We start from the raw sequence: 26,847 nt of genomic DNA, 5'->3' as shown, positions 1-26,847 counted from the left end.
TGTGGATACTCATCTCCTGAAGAATTTGTCATAAGAGTTTCCCGGGACTTACCCTCAGAGATCTGGGCTCCAGAGGCCGGGCAGGGCCCGTGAATTCACATTTCTAACAAGCTCCCAGGCTCCTCGGAGGATCACCCTCTGTAACACCGGCCAGGGCCCCTTAAAGGGTGGAAGAGCCTTAGAACAGCTTCTGTTATCCACTTCCTGAGGCAAAGAAACACCCCTGCACCTGCTTCTTTTGGGGAGGCGTGTGGGCTGACGAGGGCGTAGAGATGAGCACAGACAAACCAGAGTTTCAGAATAAATATTACCGACTTGAAGTTATGAAATTAGGTTCTGCTACTAAAACATCACTTGTCTGATTTATATGTGGACTATATGCGTACTGGAATTCTGTTGAGATTGAAAAAAAATAAAGAAACTTCTAAAGAAGCTTAAAACTACTTTTCCTACACAGAGGTCCTTCATGATGGCAGGGACCACATCTTTTAGATTTGTATACCCAGATAAGCATAATAATGAATGAATGAACAATAACTTATTAAAATTTAAAAACACACATAGTCACCTTCACATATGTCAAGTATGTCTAAAAAAAGGACTTGAAAAGATATCATGTAATTGTTAATAGTGGTAGTTTTTGGTGTTGGTACGACTCTGCGTGAACAAGAATTTTCTTAGTTTTATTTCACTATGAATATAAAATATTCTTTTCTCTATTTTAGACATTTTCTTTAATGCACTTGTATGATTTTAATGGTAGTAAAATAAATACTACAAGCTTAAATAAAACCTAGGTTGCTAGGTCTACAAAATCTTCCTAGTTCTGTTTGGGGTGTGCAGGTGCATGCAGGGGGTGAGGGGTAGGGGAGAGGACCTGGAGGGAAAAGGAACAGACGTCTGCTGGGCTCTCCGGTGAGCATGGCATAAGGCACTGCCCATCACTGCCCATCTCACCTCCCAGATGAATCCTACAGTTCTGGAAAGAGCCTCCCTCAGGGTAAACTTCTATTGGACTCTTTGAACCAAAAAAATCTGGGGTGGCTTCTGAGAAGAAGTCTCTCTGGGCTCATCTTAGTCTAAATCGAGGCCGCCATAGTGGCTCCAGATGGACCAGACTCTAATATGGGTCAGGGGTGCCTAGAGGCCTCTCTTAACTTGTCAATCACTATTTGAAATAAGTATTAATGAAAGAGCCCATAAATATGGCACTGAAGCCCAGAAGGGGGTAATTAGTAATGTTGCTCATTAGGCCATAAATTGGAATATCGTCAAACATCCTTTCCAGGGGTCGAATCAAACTATAATTAGACCCAGGCCTGGGCACCCATTTACACAGTAGCCTGTTTTCCTTTTTTTTAACCTGCTAACTACCTATTTAGTCTTCTGAACACTGCCAGCATTAAGAAGTGATGCATTAAACCTGAGTCCATTCTCTAAAAGTTCTCAATGATGAATTTTCAGGACGAAAATTTCTGCAGGCGTTCCTGGAGTTTTTGCTTGTCTGTGATGCCAACTCCAGCATCCTCCCTTTGAATGTGTCAAGTTGTCTGTGATATACGAGGTCACCACTGTCCAAGAGACATACAATATGGGTCACGTAGGTAAATTTAAGTTTTTTAGTAGCCACATTAAAAAGGTAGAAAAGATACAGGTGAAATTAACTTTAATAATATATTTTACTCAGTCCAATATACTCCAAATATTTCAACGTGTAATGAATATAAGAGTAATTGAGATTGTTCCCTTTTTTTTTTTTTTACTAAATCTCTGGGATACAGTGTGTGTTTGACACTTCTAGCACATCTTAATTAGGACTAGTCACATTTCAAGTACTCAGTAGCCAAACGTGGCTAGTGGCTATTTTATTGGACAGTGTAGGCCCAGGTGAATACAAGTAGATTTCCTGAGATATCGCTGTCGTGTCTAGCAAGAACATATTTTTTCTTAATGGACTCAAAATACAACGGTGTCTTGATGTCACACATGAAGTCTTAAAAGATCTTTCCTGACATTTGCTCAATCAAGCTTCTTTCTCAAGTACCAAAAATCTCAGTTCCCAGGCTTTTTATGTGCCCAGTGTCTCCTGCTTTCAAAATATGATTCTCTAACAAATGTTCCTAAATGGATCATTAGAAACTTTGCTTTACTATCATTTGAAAATTTAGCTCCAGTATATTAAAAAATAGTCTACCAGATGAAGAAAAATTGTGAGATTAGGTGTTTGCCAAAACAGTCGTGTAAAACCTTTCTTTATCCTTGTGAAATAAGCAGGCTGTGACATTGTACAAACTCCGTAAATACACAGATTTGTAAATGATTGCTAAAAGCCCATAAGCAGGGTGTGGGGGTGTGTAAGGCTTTGCCTGCAGGTCCAGGCTGTAATTTGTAAGTTCTTAAGCGCATTCCTAGCGCTGGGTCATCCAGTGATTGCAGCTTGTGTTAGAAGAGCCTGTTATACAATGTAATAGTCCACCCTGGTGAGAAAGTCTTCCATTTCTCCAGCTCATGGATTGCACTGCTCTTTTGGAAACAAGTAATACATTTATACTCAGGTAATGAGCCACTCTTCTGAGGACATCGAAAAGAAAAGGCAAAGTTCTTCAGTCCTGCTTCTCTGATCCTATCTGGGTAAGTGGTTGTGTTTTTAGAGGGGAACCTAAGAGCAAAATAAAGAAATAAAAGAAGACTCATCTGCCAATATTCATAATGTGCCATCTCCTTCCTTAATTTTCAACTAGTCTTTGGAAATATGTGTTTATGGACAGGCAAATAAATATGGTTCCATTTTGTAAATAACAGTGTTATATTTGTCTTTCTAAGAATTTTTCTGTTTCATCTAGGTTATCTATGTTGGCATATAATTGTTCACAATATTCTCTTATAATCCTTTTTATTTCTGTAAGGTCAGCAATAACGTCCCTCTTTCATTCCTGATTTAGTAATTTGAGCTCTTTTTTCTTGGTCAGTCTAACTAAAAGTTTGTCAATTTTGTTTGTCCTTTCGAAGAGCCAGCTTTTAGTTGCATTGATTTTCTCTGCTGTTTTTTCCTATTCTCTGTTTCATGTATTTCTGTTCTAGGCATTTTTTTTTTTTGGGGGGGGGGGACGATTAGCCCTGAGCTAACATCTGCTGCCAATCTTCCCCTTTTTGTTGAAGAAGATTGGCCCTGAGCTAATATCTGTGTCCATCTGCCTCTATTTTTCATGTGTGTGTCACCTGCTGCAGCATGGCTTGACAAGTGGTGTGTAGGTCTGTGCCCAGAATCCAAACTGGCGAACCCTGGGCTGCCAAGGCGGAGTGTGTGAACTTAACTGCTATACCACCAGGCCAGCCCCTCTGTTCCATGCTTTTTTATATCTTTCCTTCTGTTTCCTTTGGGTTTGGTTTATCCATCTTTTCCTAGTTTCTTAAGGTGAAAATTTCAGTTATTAATTTGAGATCTTTTTTCTTTTTTAATAAAGGCACTTACAGCTATAAATTTCCCTTTAAGCTTTGCTTTAGCTGCATGCTGTAAGTTTTGGTATATTTTGTTTTTTGTTTTCATTCATCTAAAAGTATTTTCTAATTTTTTCTTTTTTTTTTCCTGCTTTTTCTCCCCAAATCCCCCCAGTACATAGTTGTATATTTTTAGTTGTGGGTCCTTGTAGTTGTGGCATGTGGGATGCCACCTCAGTGTGGCCTGATGAGCGGTGCCATGTTTGCGCCCAGGATCCAGACCAGCAAAACCCTGGGCTGCCAAAGCGGAGCATGTGAACTTAACCACTCCGCCATGGAGCCGGCCCCCTTTTCTTGTTTTTTATTCTTTGACCCATACATTATTTAGGAATGAGTTGTCTAATTTCTACATATGTGTGAATTTCAATTTCCTTCTGTTGCAGTTTCTAATTTAATTCCACTGTGGTTGGAGAACATCCTTTGTATGATTTCAAGTATTTTAAATTTATTGAGAATTGTTTTGTGGGCTAAGGTATTGTTTTGCGGGCTGTTTTGGAGAATGTTGCGTGTACACTTGAGAGAGCTATGTATTCTGCTGCTGTCGGGTGGAGTCTTCTGCAAATGTCTCTTAGGTCTAGTTGCTTTATAGTGTTATTCAGCTCTTCTCTTTCCTTGTCAATCTTCTGTCTAGTTTTTCTACTCATTATTTAAAGTATGGTAACGAAGTCTATAGTCATTATGGTTGAACAGCTTGTCTCCCATCAGCTTTGTCAGATTTTGCTTCATGTATTTTGAGGCTCTGTTATAAGGTGCGTATGTGTTTATAATTGTTATATATTCTTTATAATTTTTATATTTTCCTGATGGATTGATCTTTTTATCATTATAAAATGTACTTCTTTCTTTCTTGTAACAAATTTTGTCATGAAGTCTATTAAATCTGATATTAATATAGCCACTCTAGTTTTCTTTTGGTCACTATTTGCATCGTATTTTTTCCATTCTTTTAGTTTCAACTTATCTGTGTCTTTGATTCAAAAATATGTCTCTTGTAGAAGTATATAGTTGGATCATGTTTGTTTTTAAATCTCTTCTGCCAATCTTTGCCTTCTTACTGGGGTTTTTATTCTATTTACATTTAATGTAATTACTGATAAGTAGGATTTACATCTGTCAATTTGCTATTTATTTTCTATATGTCTTATGTCTTTTTTTGTTTTTCATTTCCTGTGGTTCTGTCTTCTTCTGCGTTAAATAGATATTTTCTATTGTATCACTTTAATTCACTTGTCACTTATTTTACAATTTTTTTTTAGTTATTTTCTTGCTGGCTGCCCTAGGGATGATAAACAACATCTTAACTTGTAACAATCTTGTGATTAAAACCAACTACATTTCAAAAGAATGTGAAAACATTGCTCCTACACAGTTTTGTTCCCTCTTCCCTCCTTTTTGTAGTTATTCTCATACAAATTATATCTTTATACCTTATGAGTCATTAGCACAGATTAATAGTTATTGCTTTATGTGAGTATGTTTAAAAGAAGAAAAGAATTACAAAGAAAGAACATGATTAAACTGTCTTTTTATATTTACCTCTGTAGTTACCTTTACCAGTGTTCTTTATTTCTTTGTGTGGATTAAAGTTACTGTCTAATGTCTTTTCATTTCAGTGTGAAGCACCCTCTTTCATATTTCTTATACAGCAAGTTAACTAGCAACACATTCTCTTAACTTTCTGTTTGTTTATTTATCTGGAAGTGTCTTCTCCTACTTTTTTTTTTAAAGTATAGTTATTCTGGGTATAGACAGTCTTTTAATTTCAGCATTTTAAATATGTCATCCCACTACCTCTGGCCACCAGGGTTTCTGATGAGAAATCACTGGTAATCTTGTGGAGGATCGCTTGTGTATAATGAGTCACTTCTCTCCTACTGCTTTCAAGACTCTGTCCTTCCACAGTTTCATTATGACGTGTCTAGATGTGAATCTCTTTGAATTTAGTCTACTTGGAATTGTTTGAGCTTATTGGACATGTAGAAAATATTTTTCACCAAATTTGGGAAGTTTTCAGCATTATTTCTTCAAGCATTCTTTCTTCCCCTTTGTCATCTCCTCTGGGTCTCCCCATATACATATTTTTGAATGCTTGTGGTGACTCAGAGGTTTTTGAGGTGTTTTTCATTCTGCTCGATCCTTTTTTGCTTCCTGTTTCTCAGATTCGCTAATCTAAAATAAACTATCTTCAAATTTTCTGACTATTTCTTCAGCCAGTTCGTATCTACTGTTGAGACCCTGTAGTGAATTTTTCATTTCAGTTATTGAACTTTTAAGTCCATAATTTCTATTTGGTTCTTTTTTTTTCTAAAAAAAATAATTTCTATCTCTCTATTGGAATTACCTATTTGGTGAGAGACAATTCTCATACTTTCCTTTAGTCCTGTAGATATAGTTTCCTTTAATTCTTTGAACATGTTTATAGTAGCTAAAGTCCTTGTCTAGAGAGTCTAATATTGGGGTTTCCTCAGGGACAATTTCTATTGACTCCTCTTTTACCTGTATATGGGCCATATGTTCCTGTCTCTTTGCCTGTCTCATATATATATATTTTTTTCTTTTTCTCCCCAAATCCCCCCAGTAGAAAGTTGTATATTTTCAGCTGTGGGTCCTTCTAGTTGTGACATGTGGGACACCGCCCCAATATGGCCTGCTGAGTGGTGCCATGTCCATGCCCAGGATCCGAACCAGCGAAACCCTGGGCTGCTGAAACAGAGCATGCAAACTTAACCACTCAGCCATGGGGCCGGCCCCAGCTTATCTCATATATTTTTTTTGAAAATTTGACTTAAAAATAATATAACGTGGAGAGTGACATCAGCATCATGGCAGAGTGAGTTGTTCCCTTTGTCTTTCCTCTGCAAATTACAACAAAAGAGACATTCATTGACCAGTAAAAGATTCCCTACATAGCACAACAGGATGCCTAAGATATCCATGCCGTTATATGTCTGAAGATGGGTGGACTGGACCCCTCAAAAGCAGTGGAAATAGGGGATCAGACCCTTCTCCCTCCCCCGGCAGCAGAGATCCAGGGTCTGGACCCTCATGCAGCAGCCTGTGTGACTGTGAGTAGAGGCAAAGGTGCCTGGCCCTGTGCATGCAAATGCCTGTAGAGTGGTAGTGGAGACATGGTAGCAGCAACAGTTGGTGGACTGGTTACAGTGGTGGTGGCCTGACCCATACAACTGAGCAGATGAAGAGGAAGCAGAAAAAACAGTACCTTCTCCTTCCTTCTACCCCTTCCCCCGACCTATCAGGAACCATAGCAGAACTGATGACCCAGCCCCCAGTGGTCACACTCCCAACATCAGCTCCACCAGCAGCAGGGGCTTCATACAAGTCCCCACGTCCCTGAGCCCCCACTGGCAACAGTGACACCCATGAACCCAGCACCCCTGGCAGCGGTGCAACCAGCACACCCAGACAACTCAGGAACAGCAATCCAGGTGGTGCGTGGGAGAGCAGCGTCTGACCCTGTGGAGAGCCAGTGGAGGAACATGAGACCCAGGTGACCTCAGAAGCAACAGAAGTGCTCGTGATCTAGTGACCTCAATAGCATCACCAGAGTCTTCAATGACACTTAAGCAGTAAGCCACCAGCAACCCCAGAGGCACAAGTGGCACAAGGAGGGCACTGATGATGCTTTTGGCAGAGGCAGTGGAGGGTGGAAAGTGCAGGCTCTCAAATACAATCAGAAGCATCTCAGAACCAAAGCAACAAAAGCCTTACCAAAATAAGAAAAGGTGATTACTATTGCAAATGCAACAGCAGAGCATCAATGCATCAAACACCATGAAGAACTACAGTAACACTGCAGAACAGAAGGAAAATAACAACACTCCAGAAACCAAACCTGAAGTCATGGAAGGTTACAATCTAACTAACAGAGAATTCAGAATAGCTGTCCTAAAGAAACTTAACGAGTTACAAGAAAACTCAGAAAGACAGTTCAATGAGCTTAGGAATAAAATTAGTGAACAGAAGAGATACTTCACTAAAGAGATTGAAGCTCTAAAAAAAACCCAGAAATTCTGGATATGAAGAACACAATGAGATAAAAAAAAATTGTAGAAAGCTTTAAAAAAAGAGCAGACTTATGGAGGAGAGAATTAGTGACCTCAAAGATAGAAACCTAGAAATGCTTCAGGTGGAGGAGAGAGAAGTAATATTTTTTAAAAATGAAGAAATTCTTCAAGAAATATCCAACTCAATTAGGAAAAGTAACATAAGGATTATAGGTAAACCATACGGAGAGGGAGGGGGAAAGGAGCAGAGAGCTTGTTCAAAGAAATAATAGCTGAGAACTTCCCAAACCTGGGTAAGGAACTGGACATACAAGTATGTGAAGCCAACAGACCTCCTAAGTACATCAGTGCTAAAAGACCTACTCCAAGGCACATAATATTAAAACTGTCAAAAGTAAATGACAAAGAAAAAATATTAAGGGCAGCAAGAGAGAAGAAAAGGACCTACAAAGGAACCCCTATCAGGCTTTCAGTGGATTTCTCAGCAGAAACCTTATAGGCTAGGAGAGAAGGGAATGATATATTCAAAATACAGAAACACAAAAACCTTCAGCCAAGAATACTCTATCCAGTGAAACTATCCTTCAGATACAATGGAGAAATAAAAGCTTTCCCAGATAAAGAAAAGCTGGAGTTCATTGCGACTAGACTGGCCTTACAAGAAATGATGAAGGGAGGCCTCCCACCTGACATGAAAAGGCAAAGGTTTACAAAGCTTTGAGCAAGTAGATAAATAGACAGACAAAATCAGAAAATTGCAGCTCTGTATCAGAATAGGTTAGTAGACATGTAATTATAATAAAAAGATAAAGGGAAAGAAAGCAACAAAAATAACCATAAACACTTCAATTTAGTCACAAAGTCACAGCACAAAAAAGAATAATTTGTGATAACAAAGACATAGAAGGGGAAGAGGAAAGAGATGGAACCTGCTTAGGCTAATGGAGATAAGAGGCTATCAGCAAATGGACTATCTCATCTATGAGATCTTTTATACAAACCTCAGGGTAACCACTAAACAAAAAAATCAGAGCAGAGCCGCAAATCATAAATAAAGAGAAAACTGAGAAAACCATCACAGAAACCCACCAAACTGAAATGGCAGTCAGAAATACAAGGGAAGAGAAACAATGGAGATATAGAACAACCAGAAAACAAGAGATAAAATGGCAGTATTAAGTCCTCATATGTCAATAATCAGTCTAAGTGTAAATAGATTGAATTCTCTAATTGAAAGACACAGAGTGACTAGATGGATTGAACACAAGACCAAACAATATGCTGCCTCCAGGAAATACATCTCAGCTCTAAAGACAAACATAGGCTTAGAGTGAAGGGATGGAAGATGATACTACAAGCAAATGGCAAGCAAAAGAAAGTGAATGTAGTTGTACTTACATCAGACAAAGCTGACCTCAAAATAAAAAAAGATAACAAGAGACAAAGATGGGCATTATATAATGATGAAAGGGACATTCCACCAAGAAGACATAATGCTTATTAATATATATGTATCTAACACAGGAGCACTGAAGTATATAAAGCATATAACAGACCTAAAGGGAGAAATTGATAGCAACACAATAATAGTAGGGGACCTTAACACCCCACTTATCTCAATGGATAGATCATCCAGGCAGAAAATCAACAAGGGCACAGTGACCTTAAGTGGAACACTAGACCAGATGGACTTAATAGATACATATAGAACATTCCATCCAAAAATAGTAGAATACACATTCTTCTTAAGTGCACATGGAACATTCTCCAAGATAGACCATATTTTGGGAAACAAAGCCAGCCTCAATAAATTTAATAAGATTGAAATCATATCAAGCATCTTTTCTGACCACAATGCTATGAAACTAGAAATCAACTGCAAGAAAAAAGCTAAGAAGGACACAAATATGTGGACTCTAAACAGCATGCTACTGAACAACTATTGAATCAATGAAGAAATCAAAACAGACATCAAAAAAATATGTAGAGACAAATGAAAATAAAACCACAACATACCAAAACCTGTAGAATGCAGCAACAGCAGTACTAAGAGGGAAATTTATAGCAATACAGGCCTACCTCAACAAACAAGAAAAATCTAGAATAAACAGGCTTACACTATGCCTAAAAGAACCAGAAAAAGGAGAGCAAAGCCCAAAGTCTGTAGAAGGAAGAAAATAATAAAAATCAGAGCAGAAATAAATGAAATAGAGACTAAGAAAACACTAGAAAGGATCAGCAAAACTAAGCACTTGTTCTTTGAGAAGATAAACAAAATGACAAACCCTTAGCCAGACTCACTAAGAAAAAAAGAGAGAAGACTCAGATAAGTAAAATCAGAAATGAAAGAGGAGAAATTACAACAGACACCACAGAAATACAAGGGATTATAAAAGAAGACTATGAAAAGCTATACATCAACAAACTTGATAACCTAGAAGAAATGGATAAATTCTTTGAATCGTACAACCTGCCAAAACTGAATCACGAAGAAATAGAGAATCATAATAAACCAATCATGGGGCTGGCCCTGTGGCCAAGCGGTTAAGTTTGTGCTCTCTGCTTCAGTGGCCCAGGGTTTTGTCAGTTTGGATCCTGGGTGCAGACATGGCACTGCTCATCAGGCCATGCTGAGATGGCATCCCACATAGCACAACCAGAGGCACTCACAGCTAGAATATACAACTATGTACTGGGGGGCTTTGGGGAGAAGGAGAAGGAGAAAGGGGGGTGGGGGAGAGGGGAAGAAGAAGAAGAAGAAGAAAAGAAGAAGATTGCCAATAGTTGTTAGCTCAGGTGCCAATCGTTTTTTAAAAAAGAATAAACCAATCACAAGCAAAGAGATTGAAATGGTAATCAAAAACTTCCCCCAAAACAAAAGTCCAGGACCAGATGGCTTCTCTAGTGAATTCTACCAAACATTCAAAGAAGATTTACTATCTATCCTTCTCAAATTATTCCAAAAATTGAAGAGGAAGGGATTCTCCCTAACCCATTTTATGAGGCCAACATTACCCCAATACCAAAGCCAGACAAGGGCAACACACAAAAGGGAAAATTAAAAGCCAATATTGCTGATGAACATAGATGCAAAAATTCTCAACAAAATATTAGCAAATTGAATACAACAATACATTAAAAAGATCATACCCCATGATCAAGTGGGTTTTATACCAGGGATGTAGGGATGGTTCAACATCCACAAATCAATCAATGTGATACACCACATTAACAAAATGAGGAATAAAAATCACATGATAATCTCCATAGATGCAGAGAAAGCATTTGACAAGACCCAACATCCATTTATGATAAAACCTCTCAATAAAATGGGTATGGAATGAAAGTACCTCAACATAATAATGGTCTTATATGACAAACCCACAGCCAACATCATACTCAATGATGAACAACTGAAAGCCATTCATCTGAGAACAGGAACAAGACAAGGGTGCCCACTCTCACCACTCTTATTCAATATAGTTCTGGAAGTTTTAGCCAGAGCAATTAAGCAATAAAAAGAAATAAAAGGTATCCAAGTTGGAAAGAAAGAAGTAAAACTGTCACTTTTTGCAGATGACATGATTCTATATATAGAGAACCCTGAAGAATCCACTGAAAAACTGTTAGAAATAATTAACAAATACAGCAAAGCTGTAGGGTACAAAATCAACATACAAAAATTGGTTGCAATTCTATACACTAATAATGAACTAACAGAAAGAAAAGTCAAGAATACAATCCCATGTACAATCACAACAAAAAGAATAATATACCTAGGAGTAAATTTAACTGGGGGGTGACATACCTATACACTGAAAACTATAAGACATTGTTGAAAGAAATCAAAAAAGACATAAAGAAATGAAAAGATATTCCGTGCTCATAGATTGGAAGAATAAACATAGTTAAAATGTCCATATTACCTAAAGCAATCTACAGATTAAATGCAATCCCAATCAGAATCCCAAGGACATTTGTCATGGAAATTGAACAGAGAATCCTAAAATTTATGTGGAACACCAAAAGACCCAAAATAATCAAAACAATCCTGAAAAAAAAAGGATAAAGTTTTAGGTATCACATTCCCTGAATTCAAAATATTCTACAAAGCTATCTTGATCAAAACAGCATGGTACCAGCAGAAAAACACACATGGATCAAGGGAACCAAATTGAGAGCCCAGAAATGAAATCACATATCTATGGACAGCTACTCTTTGACAAAGGAGCCAAGGACATACAATGGAGAAAGGAAAGTCTCTTCAATAAATGGTGTTGGGAAAACTGAACAGTCACATGCAAAAGAATGAAAATAGAACATTATCTTACACCATACGCAAAAATTAACTCAAAATGGATTAAAGACTTGAATGAATGTAAGACCTGAAACTATAAAACCATTAGAAGAAAATATAGGTAGTACGCTCCCTGACATCAGTTTTAGCAGTATCTTTTTGAATACCATGTCTGCTTAGGCAAGGGAAACAAAAGAAAAAATAAACAAATGAGACTACATCAGACTAAAAAGCTTCTGCAAGGCAAAGAAAACCATGAACAAAATGAAAAGACAACCCACTAACTGGGAGAAAATATTTGCAAATCATATATCCTAGAAGGGGTTAATTTCCAAAATATATAAAGAACTCACACAACTCAACAACAAAAAAATGAACAATCCGATCAAAAAATGGGCAGAGGGTATGAACAGACATTTTTCCAAAAAAGATATACAGATGGCCAACAGACACATGAAAAGATGTTCAACATCACTAATTATTAGGGAAATGCAAATAAAAACTACAATGAGATATCACCTCACACCCTTCAGAATGGCTATAATTAAGAAGACAAGCAATAACAAGTGTTGGAGAGGATGTGGAGAAAAGGGAACCCTCAGACACTGCTGGTGGGAATGCAAACTGGTACAGCCACTACGGAAAACAGTATGGAGATTTCTCAAAAGATTTAAAATAGAAATACCATGTGATCCAGCTATCCTATTTCTGGGTATTTATCCAAAGAACATGAAATCAACAATTCAAAGGGATTTATGCACCCCTGTGTTCATCACAGCATTATTCACAATAGCCAAGATGTGGAAGCAACCCAAGTGCCCAAGAAAAGATGAATGGATAAAGTAGATGTGGTATATATACAGGATGGAATACTACTCAGCCATAAAAGAGACAAAATCATGCCATTTGTGACTACATGGATGGACATTGAGGGTATTATACTAAATGAAATGTCAAACAGAGAAAGACAAACACTGTGTGATTTCACTCATATGTGGAAGATAATCAAACACATGGATGAGGAGAATAGATTAGTGGTTACCAGAGGGGAAGGGGTTGAGGGGGTGGGTAACAGGGGTAAAGGGGCACATATGTATCGTGACAGATAAAAACTAAACTATTGGTGGTGAGCAAGATGCAATCTATACAGAAACTAACATGTAATGATGTACACCTGAAATTTCCACAATATTATAAGCCAATATGACCTCAATAAAATAAAAAATCATAATAATGTGACAACTCTGGAAATCAGATTCACCCTCCCCAAGGTTTGTTGTCATTGCTGTTTGTTTTTTTAGTGGCTTTCCTGAACTGATTCTGTAAAGTCTGTATTCTTTGCTGTATGTGGCCACTGAATTCTCTGTTCAGTTAGCTTCATGGTCTGTTAATGACAGGTCTGAAATTTTTTTTTTAATTTTTTTTTTTTTGAGGAAGATTAGCCCTGAGCTAACATCTGCCACCAATCTTCCTCTTTTTGCTGACAAAGACTGGCCCTGAGCTAACATTTGTGCCCATCTTCCTCTACTTTATATGTGGGACACCTGCCACAGCATGGCTTGATACATGGTGTGTAGGTCCACACCCAGGATCCGAACCCGTGAACCCTGAGCCAGCAAACGGGAACATGAGAACTTAACTGCTGCACCACTGGGCCAGCCCCAGAAATGGGGTGGCTTTGTTTTAGTTTAGTTTTTCTTTTTTCTTTTTGAGGAAGATAAGCCCTGAGCTAACATGTGCTGCCAATCCTTCCTCTTTTTGCTGAGGAAGACTGGCCCTGAGCTAACATCCATGCCCATCTTCCTCTATTTTATATATGGGATGCCTGTCACAGCATGGCATGACAAGTGGTGCTAGGTCGGCACCTGGGATCCAAACCGGTGAACCCCAGGCCACCAAAGCAGAATGTGCAAACTTAACCACTGTGCCACTGGGCTGGCCCCCTCAAGATTTTCTTAAATGCCTTGAAACAGTAAGTCTCCCGGCCTTTGCTGAAAGGCTCTGTGTGCATGTGGGGGCACGTATTTGTTCTTCCAGAAGGCAGTGCATAATTCTGCCTTAGTTTTCACTTCTGGATTGTGCAGAGCCTCAAGGTCATCCAGAGGTGAGAGATTAGGGCCTTCTCAGTCTTTCCTGAGCCTGCACACAGTTCTGAATAGGCGTATGGCCTTTTAGATGCCCAAGAATATGCTGGAGGTTTTCAAAATCCCTATGAACATTTCAGTCCTCAGCTTTTCAAGTTTTTTGATCAGCTTCTTATTCGCCCCAGCTGTTAATATCACCTCAGGCAGATGGGAAGTTAAAAAGTTGCTGCTGATTATTATCAACAAATGCCCCTGGGAAAAGTCTGTTATCACTGAATGAGGTCAAACTAAGATAAGCGCTGTTGTGGGGGTTTCCAGGGAACTTCCAGATAGGCCAAATAATGCAGTTCTCTGGGAATGGGATATTATGGGGAGCTCCAAGCCCATTGTGCAACACCGGGTCGGTTGCTAGACTACTGGTTTTCATGGCTATCACAGTTGCAAGGCTGTTGGTTTTCAAGGCTACTGGGCAGCTGGGGAGAGGTGGATGGAAGTAGGGCATGTTAAAACATGACAAAACTCACTGTTCTCACTGAGATTCAGCCATTTTTCTTGAATTAATGCTCCTTGGATTGTGGCAAGCCTTTGGTTAACTTCCAGGGTTGTGAAGAGTTGATTTTGACCATTTTCTGGAGTGTTTTCGTTGCTTTTGTGGAGATGTATGTTTTCAGAGGTCATGAATCGGCCATTCCAGAAGTGTTCTTTCTCTGAGTATTAATTTAATGTACTCGTCTTTGTGTTAACTTACCAAGACGAAAGAGATTCTATATCAAGAAGCAATGAGAAAATTAGAAATTGCTTAAGTTCTTCTTCAAAGAAGAGAAGTCAGGTTGGGAGAAATTATTCAAAGTATGGAAGTAAGGTTGGGAGAACTCTCAATGAGTTCATATTAAGTGGTAGAAACTGTTTCATCTGCTCTCTGTATAGTTTATGGGAAATTGTACCATTGGTCTGAATGATTCCTGATAGGCCAATTTGTAGGTGGTAGTATCTGGTTGCTAATGTATCAGAACCATCCCTCCACCACAATGTCAGGTACCACAGTGGATGCTTGCTAAATGATCGGATACTGAATGAATGAAAGAAGGAAGTAGGATAGTGTTATGGGTTGAATTGTGTTACCCAAAAAGCTATGTTGAAGTCCTAATCCCCAGTACCTCAGAGTGTGACCTTATTTGGAAAGGTCATTGCAGATGTAATTAGTTAAGATGAGGTCATACTGGAGTAGGGTAGGCCCTTAATCCAGTATGACTGGTGTCCTCATAAAAAGAAGAGAGACACAGAGAGAGGAAAACAGCAGGTGAAGCCATAAACCCAGGGAGAAGATGGCCATGTGATGACAGACGCAGAGACGGGGTGTTGTATCTACAAGCCAAGAAACACGAAAGATTGCTGGCAAACAGCAGAAGCTAGAAGAGGCAAGGAAAGATCCTCCCTGACAGGCTTCAGAGGGAACAGGCCTACCGACACCTCGATTCCAGACTTTCAGTTTCCAGAGCTGTGAGAGGATAAATTTCCATTGTTTTAAGCCATCGAGTTTGTGGTACTTTGTTAAGAGTAGCCCTAGGAAACTGACATGGATAGGTAGGGAATTATTGAAAGGGCCTAGCAGGTGGCACTAAATGGGAACTAGTTAGTCAATAAGATCGTTGGTAATGATTCAATAGAGAAGGGTCAGTCAGCCCAATGGCCAGAGCACTTATTCATTTAAAATGCATACTGGAAGGGACTGAGTCCTGGGGCAGGACTACATCAAGTGTGGTCTGTGGTCCCGTGCCAGACAGTAGACTGTTTGTTAATGATCTCCCGTGAGATAGGGAACTTGTACCAGAGTGTAAATTAATCTACTGTTTCCTTTATCAAAAAAAGTCTTGATATACAAAGAAAAAACTTCAGGGGAACTGAGCAGTATGCTTAATGATGTGGATATTCCTTTAACTGTATGAGGCTCTGTGTGAGGGGATGCTAAGATAAATCTGACATAGGCTTACTTACAATTGAGTGGCAGAGATAGATGCTCACATTTCTATGGCTTGTTGCTAGGTAAATTGTAGCCGGTACCATGAGAAGCTCCAATCAATATGGAGAGAGCTTCCAAGTGGAAAAATCTGGCAATGCATCATGGAAGCAGCGAATTTGAACTAAACTTTGGATAGTGGTTAAGATTTATTTTTAGGGAGAAAATTTTTTTTCCAGCTTTGCTGAGGTGTAATTGACAAATAAAAATTGTATATATTTAAGGCATACAATCTGATGATTTGATATACTTATACATTGTGAAATGATTACCACAATCAAGTTAACACATCAGTCACCTTGCATAATTACCATTTTATTTTTGGTGTGGTGTGAACACTTAAGATTTACTCTCTTAGCAAATTTTAAGTATACAATACAGTACTATTAACTATTTTCACGATGCTGTGCATTGGATCCCCAGAATTTATTCATCTTATAACTGAAAGTTTGTATTCTTTCACCAACGTCTCCCCATCCTCACCCTGCAGCCACTAGTGACTGCTGTTGCTTGTATGAGTTCAACTTCTTTAGATTTCACATAAAAGTGACATAGAGATTTCATAGACAGTCTTTGTCTTTTGGCATCTGGCTTATTTCACTTAGTATAATGTCCTCCAGATTCATCCATGTTGTGGCAAATGGCAGGATTTCCTTCTTTTCTTATGGCTGAATTATATACGTGTGTGTGTGTATATACACATATATATAATCACACTTTCTTTTTTTATTATTTTATTGAGGTCATAGTAGTTTATATCATTGTGAAATTTCAGTTGTACATTATGCTTTGTTAGTCACCATATATAAGTGCCGCTTTACCCCTTATGCCCACCCCCCAACCCCCATCCCCTCTGGTAACCACTAATCTGTTCTCTTTGTCCATAGGTTTGTTTATCTTCAACATGTAAGTGAAATCATGCAGTGTTTGTCTTTCTCTGTCTGGCTTATCTCACTTAACATAATAACCTCAAGGTCCATCCATGTTGTTGCAAATGGGACGATTTTGTCTTTTTTTCTGGCTGAGTAGCATTCTGTTGTGTATATACACTACATTTTCTTTATCCATTCATCAGTCAATGGACACTTGGGTTGCTTCCACATCCTGGCTATTGTGTAATCACATTTTCTGTATCCATTCATCTGTTGACAGGCACTTCATGTCCTGGCTATTATGAATAGTGCTGCAGTGAACATGGGGTGCACATAGCTCCTCAAGATATTGATCTCATTTTCTCTGGATAAATACTCAGAAGTGGAATTGCTGGATCATATGATAGTTCTATTTTTAATTTTTGAGGAAACTCTGTGTTGTTTTCTATAACCAGTAAACTGTTGTGGAACTGGCTGTGCCAGTTTACATTCCCACCAACAGAGTTCCCTTTTCTCCATATCCTTGCCAACCCTTGCTGTCTCTTGTCTTTTTGATGACAGTCATTCTAAGAAGTGTGAGGTGGTATCTCATGGTGGTTTTGATTTGCTTTTCTCTGATGATTAGTGATGTTGAGCACCTTTTTTATACCTGTTGGCCATTTGTATGTCTTCCTGGAAAAATGTCTTTTCAGGTCCTCTTCTCATTGTTTAACTGGGTTATGAATGATGGTTAAGATTTTGTTGGGGTGGGTGGGGTGAAAAGGTATTTGAGGTAGGATACAGTATAAGCAAAGGTTTGGAAGTGAGAAAATGAGGGCTCTGTTTGGAGACCAGTAAGTAGTCAATTTTGAATGGAAACAGGGTACAGCAGTTAGAGTTAGGTCAGGTCAGAGAGTGTTTGACGCCATATTAGGAAGATCTTGGATTCCATACCATGGAGTTGATCCTCCATTTGGTGGATAATAGGGACCCATTGACATTTTTTGGACCAGGAAGTGATATGGTCCTATTTTCATTTAAAAGATTAACCTCATATCTCTGAGGAGTAGGCACCTAAAAAGGAAGAGACTGGAGTGAGATAGACTAATTGGGATGCTATTTAAATAATAAGAGACCAATAATGAGGGACTGAACCAGGACGGTGACAGTGGGATGTGAAAGGAATGACAACGTATAAAGAGTTACGATTGAGGCAGGATCTACAGGTCTTAAAAACTGCTCAAATATGAACAACAAGGGAAACAAAGGGTGCTTGGAAGGAGGACGGTGCCAAACCAAGGTAGAGAAGGCAGCAGGGAGGCAGGAAGAACTGGTTTGGTGGGAAGATGACGAATTGGCTTGGATTGAGTTTGAGGTGCTTGGCAAGCCATCCAAGCAGAAATGTGTACAGACCATGTGGGTCAGCAACTTGAGAGAGAGAGACATGAGGTCTAGTGATCCTAATTTGAGAGGTGACAGCAAAAAGATGATTAGAGAACCTTGGAGGAAGGTTCTCTACCCTTGGCCAGGCGAGAACCTTGGGGGAAGAAGGAGTGGTGGTTGGGAAGGGCAAGAGAATGAAGAAGAGACATTGAAAACAGCAGATAAATGTTGAGAGAGGAAGAAGACCCCAAGGATTTCATTGGCTGTAATATTGGGGCTGTACGAGTATACCACTCTAAGTAGCCTGAGGAGAAGCAAGACTGGTAATTCCAAGGATTAGTAGGATTGAGAGAAATGTTTTCTTTCTTGGGTGAAGGAGATGGGAATGTTTGTAGGCTGAGGAGAAGGAACCAGGGATAAGGGGTGATTGAGAAGGGAGGTTAAAGGAAGTGGTTGATGGGGGCCGGCTTGGTGGCACACATAGAGTTCTCACACTCTGCTTTGGTGGCCCGAGGTTCACGGGTTCAGATCCCTGGCACGGACCTACACACCACTTATGAAGCCATGCTGTGGCAGGCGTCCCACATATAAAAAAAATACATGAAGATGGGCACAGATGGTAGCTCAGGGCCAATCTTCCTCACCAAGAAGAAGAAGAAGAAGAAAGAGAAAGAAAAAAGGAAGTGGTTGATGGATCAAGTCTGCAAAAAGTTGCTGAAAGGGTGGGATTGAGGTAGAGGAGGCAACCTGAGAAGGAAGGAGGTGTATTTCTTTCTTTGACACAGGAGAAATGGATGAAAACGTAAGTGTGACTACAGAGACATTTTCATGTGTAGAGGCAGGAAGCTGAAGGCGTTCTCACTGGGTGACTCACTTTTCTCAAGAGAATAGCAAGTGAGGTCACCAGAGACTGGGATGAGACAAGTGTTGGGTTTTGAGAATAAGGGAAGGGATTGAAGCAGCTGCTGGGGAATGAGATACAGAGTCCACCAGAAAGGAGAAAACAGACTTCACTGGACGCCCAACTAAGTCTAAATTCAAGAATGTGTAGTAGAACCAGTGGGCATGATCATCCATGTGGAGCCTCTGGAGGGCGGAAGGAAGAAAGCAGATAGTGGGGTCTTCCAGAGACATAACCTAGAGAGCTAGTGATGTATTGTACATCGTACTGCAGGTGAAGAGCAGGTTCACACCTCACTCAGCATTGTAGTCCCAGTACCCACACAATTACCACACTCATAATCAGCACATGTGTATTGAACAAATAAACAAATGTGCAGCAGCATAAAAATTCTCATTAGCTAGCTACCATGTAGCAGAAGGAGAGAACAGTGTCATTACTGAGGCTGAGTCAGTACCATGCCAGCAGCCGCCCCATCTCCACATGCCAGAGAGAAGCTGTCAGAACCTTGGGTCCCTGCCCCCTGCAGAAGCTCACCACACCTGCCTATGGAATGGAAGAGATCCTCAAGAGGCGCCCACCCTCCTTTCCTTTGTCACCATGCTTACCTTGAAGTCCTGGTCTCTAATTTGGCTTCCTAAGATCTAATAGGTCTAATATCAAGGCCATAATTGTGGTTTACTACAAAGATTTTATCTTCTTTTAACATTAATAAATTGGCACGATGACTTATAAACCAGTCTTGTGTGAATTCAATTCATGGGAGGCATATTAATTCATGGATGAGTTAATAAAACAAGTTCTCAAGCTGCAAATATGGGCATCAGCATTAGGATCAGGGGCAATTTACCGTAATAATATTTCTTCCAGAATCAAATTTTTACATTGCTAAGCCTTAAGTCAAGAAATACAGAATTTAGAGCTCTCTTCAATTTGTATTAGTGCCGTTGAGTTGATTCCAACTCCTAGTGACCCTGAGTAGAGCAGAGAAGAATCCTGCCTGGTCTTTTTTCTGCCATCTTCTCATCTTCTGGTGCTATATGAGACACTGCTCCACTGCCCTTTGTAGGGTTTTCATGGCCATCTCTTCAATTAGAACTTCTAATATTTTAGCAAAGGACACAGGCTTTTCTCAAAACCAAAAACCAAAAACAGAGACCACACACGGAAGATACAAGAGAAAATTAATAATTATTTGGATATTATATGGACATTTTTTGTCAATAGATCTAAATTCTCAGAAGTTCATATTTCTGGGCAGAACACTCCTTTAGGGATAGATGACTGTGAACTTGCTGTGGCCGTAGAATGCATCTTATTCTGTGGGGCGTTATTGACCACCGCTGCTGACCTGCTCCTAGCCAATGACAGGGTGCTTCAGCAAGGGATGCTAAGGCAATTCCCAGAAGACGTGGACCTCTTCTGATGGCTGACTTTGGCTTGAGAGATCTCCTTTGGTCTTGCAGAAACTTTCTTACCTCACACAGAGGTCTAGGGTACCTCCAGCCAGTCTTTCTTCCCTCTCTCTTTCACTTGGGGTCAAATATTGCTCCCAACATTTCCCAATTCCCTAACCATTATCTCTCACAGACATAATAAAATCCTTGCACCATTCGTCTCATCCTGGAGTCGGCTTCTTGGAGGATGTGGACTGATGCAGACCCTTTGCCTTGGAGCCCAGAGACTAGGAGGGGCTGATGGCAGGTGAGAGTTTCCATAGCATTGCTCTAGCCACTGAAGAGGCTGATTGTGATACAATAAGAAATACGTATTTTGCTCTTGGTTCCTGGGAGCTGCTGGTCTCAATCTGAGTCCAAAAGCCTGAGAACTGTGGGGTAGATGGTGTAAGTAACGGTCTGAGTCCAACCGGAAGTGCCAGTGTTTAAGGGCAGGAGAAGATGGATGGTTCCAGCTCAAGCAAAGAGGAAATTCACTCTTCCTCCTCCTTTTTGTTCTATTCAGGCCTTCAGTGGGTTGGATGATGCCTACCTGCATCGGTGACAGCAATCTTCCTTACTCTGGCTACTAATTCAAATGTTCTCACAGAACACATTCAGAAATCGTGTTTAACCAGCTATGTGGACATCCCATAGCCCAAGCCAAGTTGACACATTAAATTAACCATCACATGCAGTTTTCCTCTTCTCTGTTGAATAGATGAGGAGACAAAGGGGCTGTCTCAGTGAATGAAGATTTGACTGGGGAGCGTATTCCTTGTGACCAGGCCACTGAGCAAAGTGAGGTGGGCATTTGTTGGATGTGCCTGCTCAGGGTCCATTTCCTGTTCTTCTGCCAGGAGAACCACCATTTTGTTTTGTGGAAGTAGCCTTCCACACTGGATACAGTCTTGATGGGACGTGCTTCCCCTCCCCCGCGCAAGGGTTGGCCAGTGACTCAAGTTAGTACAAAGGGGGCTCTCTCCCAGAACCTGAATTGGAGCAGCACAAAACTGGAATTGGGAGCCAGCCCTGTGGCTGAGTGGTTAAGTTCGCTTGCTCTGTTTCGGCGGCCCAGGGTTTCGCTGGTTCGGATCCTGGGTGCAGACATGGCACGGCTCATCAGACCATGCTGAGGCAGCGTCCCACATAGCACAACCAAAAGGGCCTACAACAAGAATATACAACTATGTACTGGGGGGCTTTGGGGAGAAGAAGAAGAAGAAAAAAAAGAAGACTGGCAACAGATGTTAGCTCAGGTGCCAGTCTTTAAAAAAAAAACCAAAGCTGGAAATGGTTGGAAGACATCCATTCAAAGGCTCTGAAGAGATCTTCCCCTGGCTCCCTCAGCAGACCCCTAGGAGCTCTGCCTTCATCCTTCAGGAACTTTGGCTTCCTTTCAAGTCTGTGGCCATCCCTGAAGCCTTCCAAGAAGGTCCTCCTTTGCTTAATTTAATCAGAAGTGGTTTCCATTGGTTGCATTTCAAGAGAGTCCCTTAAAGACAAAACCAGAAAAGGACAGCAAGGAAACACTGAAGTTTGTCCCCTCACAAGCAAACCACACCTTTCTCTTTAAAAGCACCTTCAAGAAATTCAGCTTCTCAGTGAACCTGTAAAGTTCCTCCTCCTCCTCATGGGTAGACAGAGCCTGCCCAGAGTTACCTACTTAGTGAGTGATGGGGTTGGTACACATGTTCAGTTGTCTGACTGAGTAATTCTGCACTGCACTCTCTCAGATCCCTCCTTGGAGGGCTCACCTTGCTCTTGGGCTATGATTTGGACCCCACCACTTACACGCTGTGGGAGCTGGGGGCCCTTCTCTGGACCTCCATTTCCGTGTCTGTAACATGGAGTTGTTGGATTGCCTGTCCCCGAAGTCTCCTTTCCTCTCTCAAATTTTCCCCCTCTCTGTGTGAAATTGTGGGTAGAAAATGGAATGTAAGAATAACTAACACTTTCTCTGTGCTGAATGTGTGCCAGGCCCTGTTCCGAGCGCTGATGGGTATTAACTCCCTTACTTCTCATAGCAATCTGCTCTGTGATGGAGGCGCCATGAGGGCGTGGGCTTTGAGTTGTTCAATGTTGTATCCACTCTGTGCTTGGCGTAAAGTAGATGATCAGTAAATGTTAGAATAGATGAATAAACAAGTTACAAAATAAGAAAAAAAGTCAATGAAGGAAGAATAGGGAGAGGAAAGAGGTCAGTTTCCTCCAAATCTAATTATACAGTCTTTTGATTTTCTTGAAGCTCATTTGGGTTCTCATTATTTCTCAGGTAGGCTCTAGATATTTTAAGGAGATTCCTGAATTAGTTCTCTTTTCTTAGTTGCTGTGAAGATATGATTTCTGAGTCTGCTTCATTTCTCTTTTTCTTCTTTCAAGCAGAACCTATAACTTGAGCCCAAAGTTTCAAGTACTTAGATGAAGAATGGCTGTCATTTATTTTACCAGCATCTAGAACAGAGAGGCTCTAAGGGTTGTGAGATGGTCCTTATAGCCCGCATAACCCAGGTCTGATGGGGAGTTTTCTTTGACTAGTCCCCTGAGGAAAAACACATACAAGCTTGGCGTAGTTTATGACATGCTGGCGTCGGCTGGAAGTGGACAGCTGCAGCATTGTGCCTTCAATCACCAGGCTCCCTAAAAGATAGCAGGGAAGAACTGCCTGGATGGAGAGATGGTCTATATTGTCTCATGGACAGTTGTTAATGGTTTGGCTAGATAGCCAGGGACCTGAAAAATGAAAGATTGGTGACAAGGAGGCCTGTGAAGGGGGACTGTGGTTGGATATCGTGGAATGGGCAAAAATTGTGAAGATATTTATATCTCATGTAAATGCTCACCAAAGAGCCGAGGAGGACCTTAATAATCAGAACAAGATGCCCTATTCTGTGGATGTCAGTTAGCCTCTTTTTCCTGTCACCCCTGCCTTTGCCCACCGCAGGTGGGGAGGTAGGTAACACATGGATTCAACAACTCATACTTCCTCCCACAAGGCGGGTCCCACTACTGTGACTACCACTGTGTGGTGGATCTTCCAAAAACAGATGTCAATGGTTAGTTCCCTAATATGGCACCATTCCCAAAGGGATCAGCCATCCACCTGGTGGGCAGGTTTATTACAGGAGCCTGTCATTTGACCATGAGGGCTCTTCATGCCCTTGAACCAACAGGCAGGTTGGCTGGGGTGATTGATCCTGATTAACAAGGGGAGAAGGGCTCCTGGCACATGAGGGTGGTAAGGAGCACGATGTTTGGAACACCTGTTAGTAAAATGTTACGGAAGGCTCCAGCAACCAGTAAAGGTAGGATGGCCGAGGAACAAGACCCTCCAGGAAAGGAGGTTTGGGTCACTCCCCTGGGTAATGAACCTCGCCTGAACTGCTAACTGAGATGAAAAGGAACACGAAATGGATAGTGACAGAAAGAAGTTATGGATTTCACCTGTGGCTTTGTGACCAAGTAGATAACAAGGACTGTAGCCATTATTATACTTTCTTCCTTGCTTGTTGTTTATATATTCATCTGTATTAACTAAAATTTTCCCTCCTCCTTTCCTCTGTCATTTTATATGAAGAGTGCTGTTGTTGATTAATGGTATAATTTGGTCTTTGGGCTACAAAACATTCAGGCAGGAATTAACATCACCCAGAGTGGGCGCAGTGGCTCATGGGACTTTAAATTTCCCCCTTTCAGGAAGAGAGTGAGAGTATTTTTATTTGTACAAAGTGTATTTGCATCTTATAAGGTGGACATGTGGTTTGTTGTTGTTGAATGGATGTTTAAATGTGTATTGAAGGGTATAGATGCTGAGTGGTTGAAGGGGTAGACTGTGCCAATTATTGACCAATTGTCTGTCACAGATGCAATATCTCTTTTCTACTTGGTTCTGTAATGTCAAGGCTGGGAGTCTGCCATCTCTCTTCGAGTGTGGGATCTGGGAGTCCCAGGCTCTCCTGCCAGCTGACTTCCTGTTAGCTTCTGCCAATAGGAGGCACTGATGGGAGATCCAAAGACAGGAGAAAGGGAGAAAGTGTGCTCCTTCAATAGGTGAAACCCCATGAGTATTCTAGAGTGTCTCTGTTCAAATTAACTGGAGAATAAGAAGTCATTTTCTCAGCTTTTCCAGATACTTGAGTCTTATATGTGAAGTCTCTAATTGACTGAAGATTTGAAAGAACAAATTACTTAGTACTAAAAAATACAAATGTCACCATGTAATCTTTATTGCTGATATCACTAATACCTATCAAATTTACCCTGGAAATTCTCACTGTTGTCTCTTGAAAAGCCTGTGGAACATTCTCCACCCCGTAGGTCATCAGGCATTCCCGATTTATTAAAATGTGTAAAGAGAGCACACATTTTTCTCAGCAGTAGCATTAGGAGCCCCTTTGATCTTTGTTGACTTCTTAGCTGGACGGATTTGGACGTCTTTGTTGGCATCAGAAAAGACAAAGAGCTGTCAGTGTTGAATAGCTGCTTGATATTTGGCCTCTTTTAGCTGAAATGATTGGAGTCTTTATGAGGATCAAGTATTAATATTTGGTGAATAATTGTGTGTCTTAAAGGTCTGTGAAAATAAATGAAAAAAATAATTTTTAGGTTGCACAATATTGTGAATGTACTAAAAGCCACTGAATTGTACACTTTAAAATGGTTAATTCTATGTTATGAGAATTTTACCTTAATAAACAAATTTTTTCTTTTTCTTTCTTCTTTTTTAGGAAGATTAGCCCTGAGCTAACATCTGCTGCGAATTCTCCTCTTTTTGCTGAGGAAGACTGGCCCTGAGTTAACATATGTGCCCATCTTCCTCTATTTTATATGTGGGACACCTGCCACAGCATGGCTTGACAAGCCGTGTGAAGGTCTGCACCCGGGATCCGAACCAGCGAACTCTGGGCCACCGAAGCAGATCCTGTAAACCCAACCACAGTGCCACTGGGCTGGCCCCAACAAATTTTTTCTTAAAGTATCTTTTTCACATTGAAAAATATATTTGGCTGTAGTTTCACCTAGATTCAAGGATATTTAAAAGATTTCTCATAGCCTACTTCAGCTTATCCTTCTGTCAAGAGCCATTTCATAGATCTCAGATCTCAGAATTTTTATTTTCAGTGAAGCTCATGATTTTTAATCACTTAAGAGATGAAACACGATGTGGAGGGCTTTTTTGCACTTATTTAACCCAACTATTTCAAAAAGATGAGAAGAATCAATTGTGAAAAATACACAGAAGTTTCAAGATAGGTTCCTTATGCATGCTCAGAAAAATTACCAATTTTAAATTTGTATGAAATCATTAAAAAGGAACTTTGGAAAAAAATTAAACTGGGGGAATTTGTTATGGCAGTTAAAGGAAATATTATGACACGAAGGCAAAGAGTTCTGAAGCTTGCTCTTTATGAATTTATTTTCCACATTTCCTGCTTCAATATATAGCAGATTGTTCTTTTTCCAAAATAAAGCTATTTAGAGGCCCTGCAGGAAAATAATGACTAACAGAATTAGCATTGCTCTTCTTCGAATGTTGTTGAAGATTTTTCTAATACAAATTATGAGGACTATCCTTCTAAGTTTGTCTGGAAATTTCAACTTTACATATACTGGTAGAATATATCCTTTGTTTATTACATTTTGTCTTTAATCTAGACATCAAGTTTCAAAACATATAGTACTTTTTGGGCTCGTTTTACCAAAAACCAAATTTCTGTAATAATGATGCCAATTTATAGCAAGAAAAGTTATTTTTATTGTATGTGTGTGTGTGTAGGGGGGGCTACGTCAGACTTTCTCTCATTTCTCCCCATTTTTACTGCTTAGGTCTCTGGCATAAAGAATAAAAACCAATTATCATTATTATTTTTAGAAAATATTCCAATGTCACCTCATTTAATTGAATGGAGCAGGGTCCAGTTCACTCGTGTGAACTGAGTTTTGTTTTTAACCGGATCCTTTCCTTTACATTTTACTGATTTTTCATGGGAGCTAACTTTTCAGGGCTATGTACTGCATTAATTTCCTATCACTGCTATAACAAATCATCACAAACTTAGTGGCTTGAAAGAACTTGAATGTATTACCCTAAGGTTTTGGTGGTCAGAAGTCTAAAATAGTTCCCAATGAGCTAAAATCAAAGTGTCAGCACAGCTATGTTCCTTTGTGGAGGCTCTAAGGGAGAATCCATTTTCTTGCCTTTTCCAGCTTCTAGAAGCTGCCTACTTTCCTTCGCTTGTGGCCCCTTCCATTCTCAAAGCCAGCAGTAGAGGGTTGAGTCGTTTTCACATGGAGTCACTCAGACTCTGACTCTCCTGCCTGCCTCTTTTACTTATAAAGACCCTTGTGATTACAT

At 40.1% G+C, this 26,847-nt stretch overlaps 1 long non-coding RNA gene across 1 annotated transcript; it reads left to right on the top strand.

The window, feature by feature from the left end:
- Window positions 1-2,432: 2,432 nt before the first annotated feature.
- On the top strand, window positions 2,433-25,251 carry LOC124239823 (uncharacterized). The gene is made up of 3 exons (XR_006888705.1): window positions 2,433-2,631; window positions 20,647-20,760; window positions 25,220-25,251. It is a non-coding gene; the product is annotated as an uncharacterized LOC124239823 (long non-coding RNA).
- The last annotated feature ends 1,596 nt before the right edge of the window (window positions 25,252-26,847 follow it).

This window comes from Equus quagga, chromosome 5, assembly GCF_021613505.1.
Source record: "Equus quagga isolate Etosha38 chromosome 5, UCLA_HA_Equagga_1.0, whole genome shotgun sequence".
Classification (NCBI taxonomy): Eukaryota; Metazoa; Chordata; class Mammalia; order Perissodactyla; family Equidae; genus Equus; species Equus quagga.
The sequence above is the reverse complement of the archived record's forward strand: the minus strand, read 5'-3'. Positions and strand labels throughout refer to the sequence as shown.